The sequence below is a fragment of the Gnatocerus cornutus genome, unplaced genomic scaffold, assembly GCF_029298725.1.
Source record: "Gnatocerus cornutus isolate USDA-ARS CGAHR unplaced genomic scaffold, icGnaCorn1.1 ctg00000063.1, whole genome shotgun sequence".
In the NCBI taxonomy this organism is placed as follows: domain Eukaryota; kingdom Metazoa; phylum Arthropoda; class Insecta; order Coleoptera; family Tenebrionidae; genus Gnatocerus; species Gnatocerus cornutus.
The window spans coordinates 374,296-382,641 of record NW_028275408.1 but is presented as its reverse complement, the minus strand read 5'-3'; positions in this window follow the sequence as shown (position 1 = coordinate 382,641).

Here is an 8,346-nt window from a genome sequence, read left to right as displayed (position 1 = left end):
TCTACAAAATCATCACTTTTTACCAAGATTCAACGGCTGAAATGCAAGAAAACAGCAGAATTCTGCACGAAATCATCAAAATTCTTACAGAAAACCGCATTTTTCGATGCAAAACGACGATTTCTCAAAGATTTTCGTTGTTTTCTGGCTTGAATTCGCAAAGAAGAGCACGAAATCTACAAAATCATGACATTTTACCAAGATTCAACGGCTGAATTGCAAGAAAACAGCAGAATTTTGCACGAAATCATCAAAATTCTTACAGAAAACCGCATATTTCGATGCAAAACGACGATTTCTCGCCGATTTTTGTTGTTTTCTGGCTTGAATTCGCAAAGAAGAGCACGAAATCTACAAAAGCATCACTTTTTACGAAGATTCAACAGCTGAATTGCAAGAAAACAGCAGAATTCTGCACGAAATCATCAAAATTCTTAGAGAAAACCGCATATTTCGATGCAAAACGACGATTTCTCGCTGATTTTCGTTCTTTTCTATATTGAATTCGCAAAGAAGAGCACGAAGTCTACAAAATCATGACTTTTTACCAAGATTCAACGGCTGAATTGCAAGAAAACAGCAGAATTCTTCACGAAATCATCAAAATTCTTACAGAAAACCGCATATTTCGAAGAAAACGACGATTTCTCGCCGATTTTCGTTGTTTTCTGGCTTGAATTCGCAAAGAAGAGCACGAAATCTACAAAATCATGACTTTTTACCAAGATTCAACGGCTGAATTGCAAGAAAACAGCAGAATTCTGCACGAAATCATCAAAATTCTTACAGAAAACCGCATATTTCGATGCAAAACGACGATTTCTCGAAGATTTTCGTTATTTTCTGGCTTGAATTCGCAAAGAAGGGCACGAAATCTACAAAATCATGACTTTTTACCAAGATTCAACGTCTGAATTGCAAGAAAACAGCAGAATTCTGCACGAAATCATCAAAATTCTTACAGAAAACCGCATATTTCGATGCAAAACGACGATTTCTCGAAGATTTTCGTTGTTTTCTGGCTTGAATTTGCAAAGAAGAGCACGAAATCTACAAAATCATGACTTTTTACCAAGATTCAACGGCTGAATTGCAAGAAAACAGCAGAATTCTGCACGAAATCATCAAAATTCTTACAGAAAACCGCATATTTCGAAGAAAACGACGATTTCTCGCCGATTTTCGTTGTTTTCTGGCTTGAATTCGCAAAGAAGAAAACGAAATCTACAAAATCATGACTTTTTACCAAGATTCAACGGCTGAATTGCAAGAAAACAGCAGAATTCTGCACGAAATCATCAAAATTCTTACAGAAAACCGCATATTTCGATGCAAAACGACGATTTCTCGCCGATTTTCGTTGTTGTCTGGCTTGAATTCGCAAAGAAGAGTACGAAATCTACAAAATCATCACTTTTTACCAAGATTCAACGGCTGAATTGCAAGAAAACAGCAGAATTCTGCACGAAATCTTCAAAATTCTTAGAGAAAACCGCATATTTCGATGCAAAACAACGATTTCTCGCCGATTTTCGTTGTTTTCTGGCTTGAATTCGCAAAGAAGAGTACGAAATCTACAAAATCATCACTTTTTACCAAGACTCAACGGCTGAATTGCAAGAAAACAGCAGAATTCTGCACGAAATCATCAAAATTCTTGCAGAAAACCGCATATTTCGATGCAAAACGACGATTTCTCGCCGATTTTCGTTGTTTTCTGGCTTGAATTCGCGAAGAAGAGGACGAAATCTACAAAATCATCACTTTTTACCAAGACTCAACGGCTGAATTGCAAGAAAACAGCAGAATTCTGCACGAAATCTTCAAAATTCTTAGAGAAAACCGCATATTTCGATGCAAAACAACGATTTCTCGCCGATTTTCGTTGTTTTCTGGCTTGAATTTGCAAAAAAGGGCACAAAATCTACTAAATCATCACTTTTTACCAAGATTCAACGGCCGAATTTCAAGAAAACAGCAGAATTCTGCACGAAATCATCAAAATTCTTACAGAAAACCGCATATTTCGATGCAAAACGACGATTTCTCGCCGATTTTCGTTGTTGTCTGGCTTGAATTCGCAAAGAAGAGTACGAAATCTACAAAATCATCACTTTTTACCAAGATTCAACGGCTGAATTGCAAGAAAACAGCAGAATTCTGCACGAAATCTTCAAAATTCTTAGAGAAAACCGCATATTTCGATGCAAAACAACGATTTCTCGCCGATTTTCGTTGTTTTCTGGCTTGAATTCGCAAAGAAGAGTACGAAATCTACAAAATCATCACTTTTTACCAAGACTCAACGGCTGAATTGCAAGAAAACAGCAGAATTCTGCACGAAATCTTCAAAATTCTTAGAGAAAACCGCATATTTCGATGCAAAACGACGATTTCTCGAAGATTTTCGTTGTTTTCTGGCTTGAATTCGCAAAGAAGAGCACGAAATCTACAATATCATGACTTTTTACCAAGATTCAACGGCTGAATTGCAAGAAAACAGCAGAATTCTGCACGAAATCGTCAAAATTCTTAGAGAAAACCGCATATTTCGATGCAAAACGACGATTTCTCGCTGATTTTCGTTGTTTTCTATCTTGCATTCGCAAAGAAGAGCACGAAATCTACAAAATCATGACTTTTTAACAAGATTCAACGGCTGAATTGCAAGAAAACAGCAGAATTCTGCACGAAATCATCAAAATTCTTGCAGAAAACCGCATATTTCGATGCAAAACGACGATTTCTCGCCGATTTTCGTTGTTTTCTGGCTTGAATTCGCAAAGAAGAGTACGAAATCTACAAAATTATCACTTTTTACCAAGATTCAACGGCTGAATTGCAAGAAAACAGCAGAATTCTGCACGAAATTTTCAAAATTCTTAGAGAAAACCGCATATTTCGATGCAAAACAACGATTTCTCGCCGATTTTCGTTGTTTTCTGGCTTGAATTCGCAAAGAAGGGCACGAAATCTACTAAATCATCACTTTTTACCAAGATTCAACAGCAGAATTGCTAGAAAACAGCAGAATTCTGCACGAAATCGTCAAAATTCTTAGAGAAAACCGCATATTTCGATGCAAAACGACGATTTCTCGCTGATTTTCGTTGTTTTCTATCTTGAATTTGCAAAGAAGAGCACGAAATCTACAAAATCATGACTTTTTACCAAGATTCAACGGCTGAATTGCAAGAAAACAGCAGAATTCTGCACGAAATCATCAAAATTCTTACAGAAAACCGCATGTTTCGATGCAAAACGACGATTTCTCGCCGATTTTCGTTGTTTTCTGGCTTGAATTCGCAAAGAAGAGCACGAAATCTACAAAATCATCACTTTTTACCAAGATTCAACAGCTGAATTGCAAGAAAACAGCAGAATTCTGCACGAAATTATCAAAATTCTTAGAGAAAACCGCATATTTCGATGCAAAACGACGATTTCTCGCTGATTTTCGTTGTTTTCTATCTTGAATTCGCAAAGAAGAGCACGAAATCTACAAAATCATGACTTTTTACCAAGATTCAACGGCTGAATTGCAAGAAAACAGCAGAATTCTGCACGAAATCATCAAAATTCTTACAGAAAACCGCATATTTCGATGCAAAACGACGATTTCTCGCCGATTTTCGTTGTTTTCTGGCTTGAGTTCGCAAAGAAGAGGACGAAATCTACAAAATCATGACTTTTTACCAAGATTCAACGGCTGAATTGCAAGAAAACAGCAGAATTCTGCACGAAATCGTCAAAATTCTTAGAGAAAACCCCATATTTCGATGCAAAACGACGATTTCTCGCCGATTTTCGTTGTTTTCTGGCTTGAATTCGCAAAAAAAAGCACGACATCTACCAAATCATCACTTTTTACCATGATTCAACGGCCGAATTTCAAGAAAACAGCAGAATTCTGCACGAAATCATCAAAATTCTTACAGAAAACCGCATATTTCGATGCAAAACGACGATTTCTCGCCGATTTTCGTTGTTTTCTGGCTTGAATTTGCAAAGAAGAGCACGAAATCTACAAAATCATGACTTTTTACCAAGATTCAACGGCTGAATTGCAAGAAAACAGCAGAATTCTGCACGAAATCATCAAAATTCTTACAGAAAACCGCATATTTCGATGCAAAACGACGATTTCTCGCTGATTTTCGTTGTTATCTATCTAGAATTCGCAAAGAAGAGCACGAAATCTACAAAATCATGACTTTTTACCAAGATTCAACGGCTGAATTGCAAGAAAACAGCAGAATTCTGCACGAAATCATCAAAATTCTTACAGAAAACCGCATATTTCGATGCAAAACGACGATTTCTCGCCGATTTTCGTTGATTTCTGGCTTGAATTCGCAAAGAAGAGGACGAAATCTACAAAATCATCACTTTTTACCAAGATTCGACAGCTGAATTGCAAGAAAACAGCAGAATTCTGCACGAAATCATCAAAATTCTTAGAGAAAACCGCATATTTCGATGCAAAACGACGATTTCTCGCTGATTTTCGTTGTTTTCTATCTTGAATTCGCAAAGAAGAGCACGAAATCTACAAAATCATGACTTTTTACCAAGATTCAACGGCTGAATTGCAAGAAAACAGCAGAATTCTGCACGAAATCATCAAAATTCTTACAGAAAACCGCATTTTTCGATGCAAAACGACTATTTCTCGCCGATTTTCGTTATTTTCTGGCTTGAATTCGCAAAGAAGGGCACGAAATCTACAAAATCATGACTTTTTACCAAGATTCAACGGCTGAATTGCAAGAAAACAGCAGAATTCTGCACGAAATCATCAAAATTCTTACAGAAAACCGCATATTTCGAAGAAAACGACGATTTCTCGCCGATTTTCGTTGTTTTCTGGCTTGAATTCGCAAAGAAGAGAACGAAATCTACAAAATCATGACTTTTTACCAAGATTCAACGGCTGAATTGCAAGAAAACAGCAGAATTCTGGTCGAAATCATCAAAATTCTTAGAGAAAACCGCATATTTCGATGCAAAACGACTGTTTCTCGCTGATTTTCGTTGTTTTCTATTTTGCATTCGCAAAGAAGAGCACGAAATCTACAAAATCATGACTTTTTAACAAGATTCAACGGCTGAATTGCAAGAAAACAGCAGAATTCTGCACGAAATCATCAAAATTCTTGCAGAAAACCGCATATTTCGATGCAAAACGACGATTTCTCGCCGATTTTCGTTGTTTTCTGGCTTGAATTCGCAAAGAAGAGTACGAAATCTACAAAATCATCACTTTTTACCAAGATTCAACGGCTGAATTGCAAGAAAACAGCAGAATTCTGCACGAAATCTTCAAAATTCTTAGAGAAAACCGCATATTTCGATGCAAAACAACGATTTCTCGCCGATTTTCGTTGTTTTCTGGCTTGAATTCGCAAAGAAGAGCACGAAATCTACTAAATCATCACTTTTTACCAAGATTCAACGGCTGAATTGCAAGAAAACAGCAGAATTCTGCACGAAATCGTCAAAATTCTTAGAGAAAACCGCATATTTCGATGCAAAACGACGATTTCTCGCCGATTTTCGTGGTTTTCTGGCTTGAATTCGCAAAAAAGAGCATGACATCTACTAAATCATCACTTTTTACCAAGATTCAACGGCCGAATTTCAAGAAAACAGCAGAATTCTGCACGAAATCATCAAAATTCTTACAGAAAACCGCATATTTCGATGCAAAACGACGATTTCTCGAAGATTTTCGTTGTTTTCTGGCTTGAATTCGCAAAGAAGAGCACGAAATCTACAAAATCAAGAGTTTTTACCAAGATTCAACGGCTGAATTGCAAGAAAACAGCAGAATTCTGCACGAAATCATCAAAATTCTTACAGAAAACCGCATATTTCGATGCAAAACGACGATTCCTCGCTGATTTTCGTTGTTTTCTATCTTGAATTCGCAAAGAAGAGCACGAAATCTACAAAATCATGACTTTTTACCAAGATTCAACAGCTGAATTGCAAGAAAACAGCAGAATTCTGCACGAAATCTTCAAAATTCTTAGAGAAAACCGCATATTTCGATGCAAAACAACGATTTCTCGCCGATTTTCGTTGTTTTCTGGCTTGAATTCGCAAAGAAGAGCACGAAATCTACTAAATCATCACTTTTTACCAAGATTCAACGGCTGAATTGCAAGAAAACAGCAGAATTCTGCACGAAATCGTCAAAATTCTTAGAGAAAACCGCATATTTCGATGCAAAACGACGATTTCTCGCCGATTTTCGTGGTTTTCTGGCTTGAATTCGCAAAAAAGAGCATGACATCTACTAAATCATCACTTTTTACCAAGATTCAACGGCCGAATTTCAAGAAAACAGCAGAATTCTGCACGAAATCATCAAAATTCTTACAGAAAACCGCATATTTCGATGCAAAACGACGATTTCTCGAAGATTTTCGTTGTTTTCTGGCTTGAATTCGCAAAGAAGAGCACGAAATCTACAAATTCATGACTTTTTAACAAGATTCAACGGCTGAATTGCAAGAAAACAGCAGAATTCTGCACGAAATCATCAAAATTCTTGCAGAAAACCGCATATTTCGATGCAAAACGACGATTTCTCGCCGATTTTCGTTGTTTTCTGGCTTGAATTCGCAAAGAAGAGCACGAAATCTACAAAATCATCACTTTTTACCAAGATTCAACGGCTGAATTGCAAGAAAACAGCAGAATTCTGCACGAAATCTTCAAAATTCTTAGAGAAAACCGCATATTTCGATGCAAAACAACGATTTCTCGCCGATTTTCGTTGTTTTCTGGCTTGAATTCGCAAAGAAGAGCACGAAATCTACTAAATCATCACTTTTTACCAAGATTCAACGGCTGAATTGCAAGAAAACAGCAGAATTCTGCACGAAATCGTCAAAATTCTTAGAGAAAACCGCATATTTCGATGCAAAACGACGATTCCTCGCTGATTTTCGTTGTTTTCTATCTTGAATTCGCAAAGAAGAGCACGAAATCTACAAAATCATGACTTTTTACCAAGATTCAACAGCTGAATTGCAAGAAAACAGCAGAATTCTGCACGAAATCATCAAAATTCTTGGAGAAAACCGCATATTTCGATGCAAAACGACGATTTCTCGCTGATTTTCGTTGTTTTCTATCTTGAATTCGCAAAGAAGAGCACGAAGTCTACAAAATCATGACTTTTTACCAAGATTCAACGGCTGAATTGCAAGAAAACAGCAGAATTCTGCACGAAATCATCAAAATTCTTACAGAAAACCGCATATTTCGAAGAAAACGACGATTTCTCGCCGATTTTCGTTGTTTTCTGGCTTGAATTCGCAAAGAAGAGCACGAAATCTACAAAATCATGACTTTTTACCAAGATTCAACGGCTGAATTGCAAGAAAACAGCAGAATTCTGCACGAAATCATCAAAATTCTTACAGAAAACCGCATATTTCGATGCAAAACGACGATTTCTCGAAGATTTTCGTTGTTTTCTGGCTTGAATTCGCAAAGAAGAGCACGAAATCTACAAAACCATGACTTTTTACCAAGATTCAACGGCTGAATTGCAAGAAAACAGCAGAATTCTGCACGAAATCATCAAAATTCTTACAGAAAACCGCATATTTCGAAGAAAACGACGATTTCTCGCCGATTTTCGTTGTTTTCTGGCTTGAATTCGCAAAGAAGAGAACGAAATCTACAAAATCATGACTTTTTACCAAGATTCAACGGCTGAATTGCAAGAAAACAGCAGAATTCTGCACGAAATCATCAAAATTCTTAGAGAAAACCGCATATTTCGATGCAAAACGACGATTTCTCGCTGATTTTCGTTGTTTTCTATTTTGCATTCGCAAAGAAGAGCACGAAATCTACAAAATCATGACTTTTTAACAAGATTCAACGGCTGAATTGCAAGAAAACAGCAGAATTCTGCACGAAATCATCAAAATTCTTGCAGAAAACCGCATATTTCGATGCAAAACGACGATTTCTCGCCGATTTTCGTTGTTTTCTGGCTTGAATTCGCAAAGAAGAGTACGAAATCTACAAAATCATCACTTTTTACCAAGATTCAACGGCTGAATTGCAAGAAAACAGCAGAATTCTGCACGAAATCTTCAAAATTCTTAGAGAAAACCGCATATTTCGATGCAAAACAACGATTTCTCGCCGATTTTCGTTGTTTTCTGGCTTGAATTCGCAAAGAAGAGCACGAAATCTACTAAATCATCACTTTTTACCAAGATTCAACGGCTGAATTGCAAGAAAACAGCAGAATTCTGCACGAAATCGTCAAAATTCTTAGAGAAAACCGCATATTTCGATGCAAAACGACGATTTCTC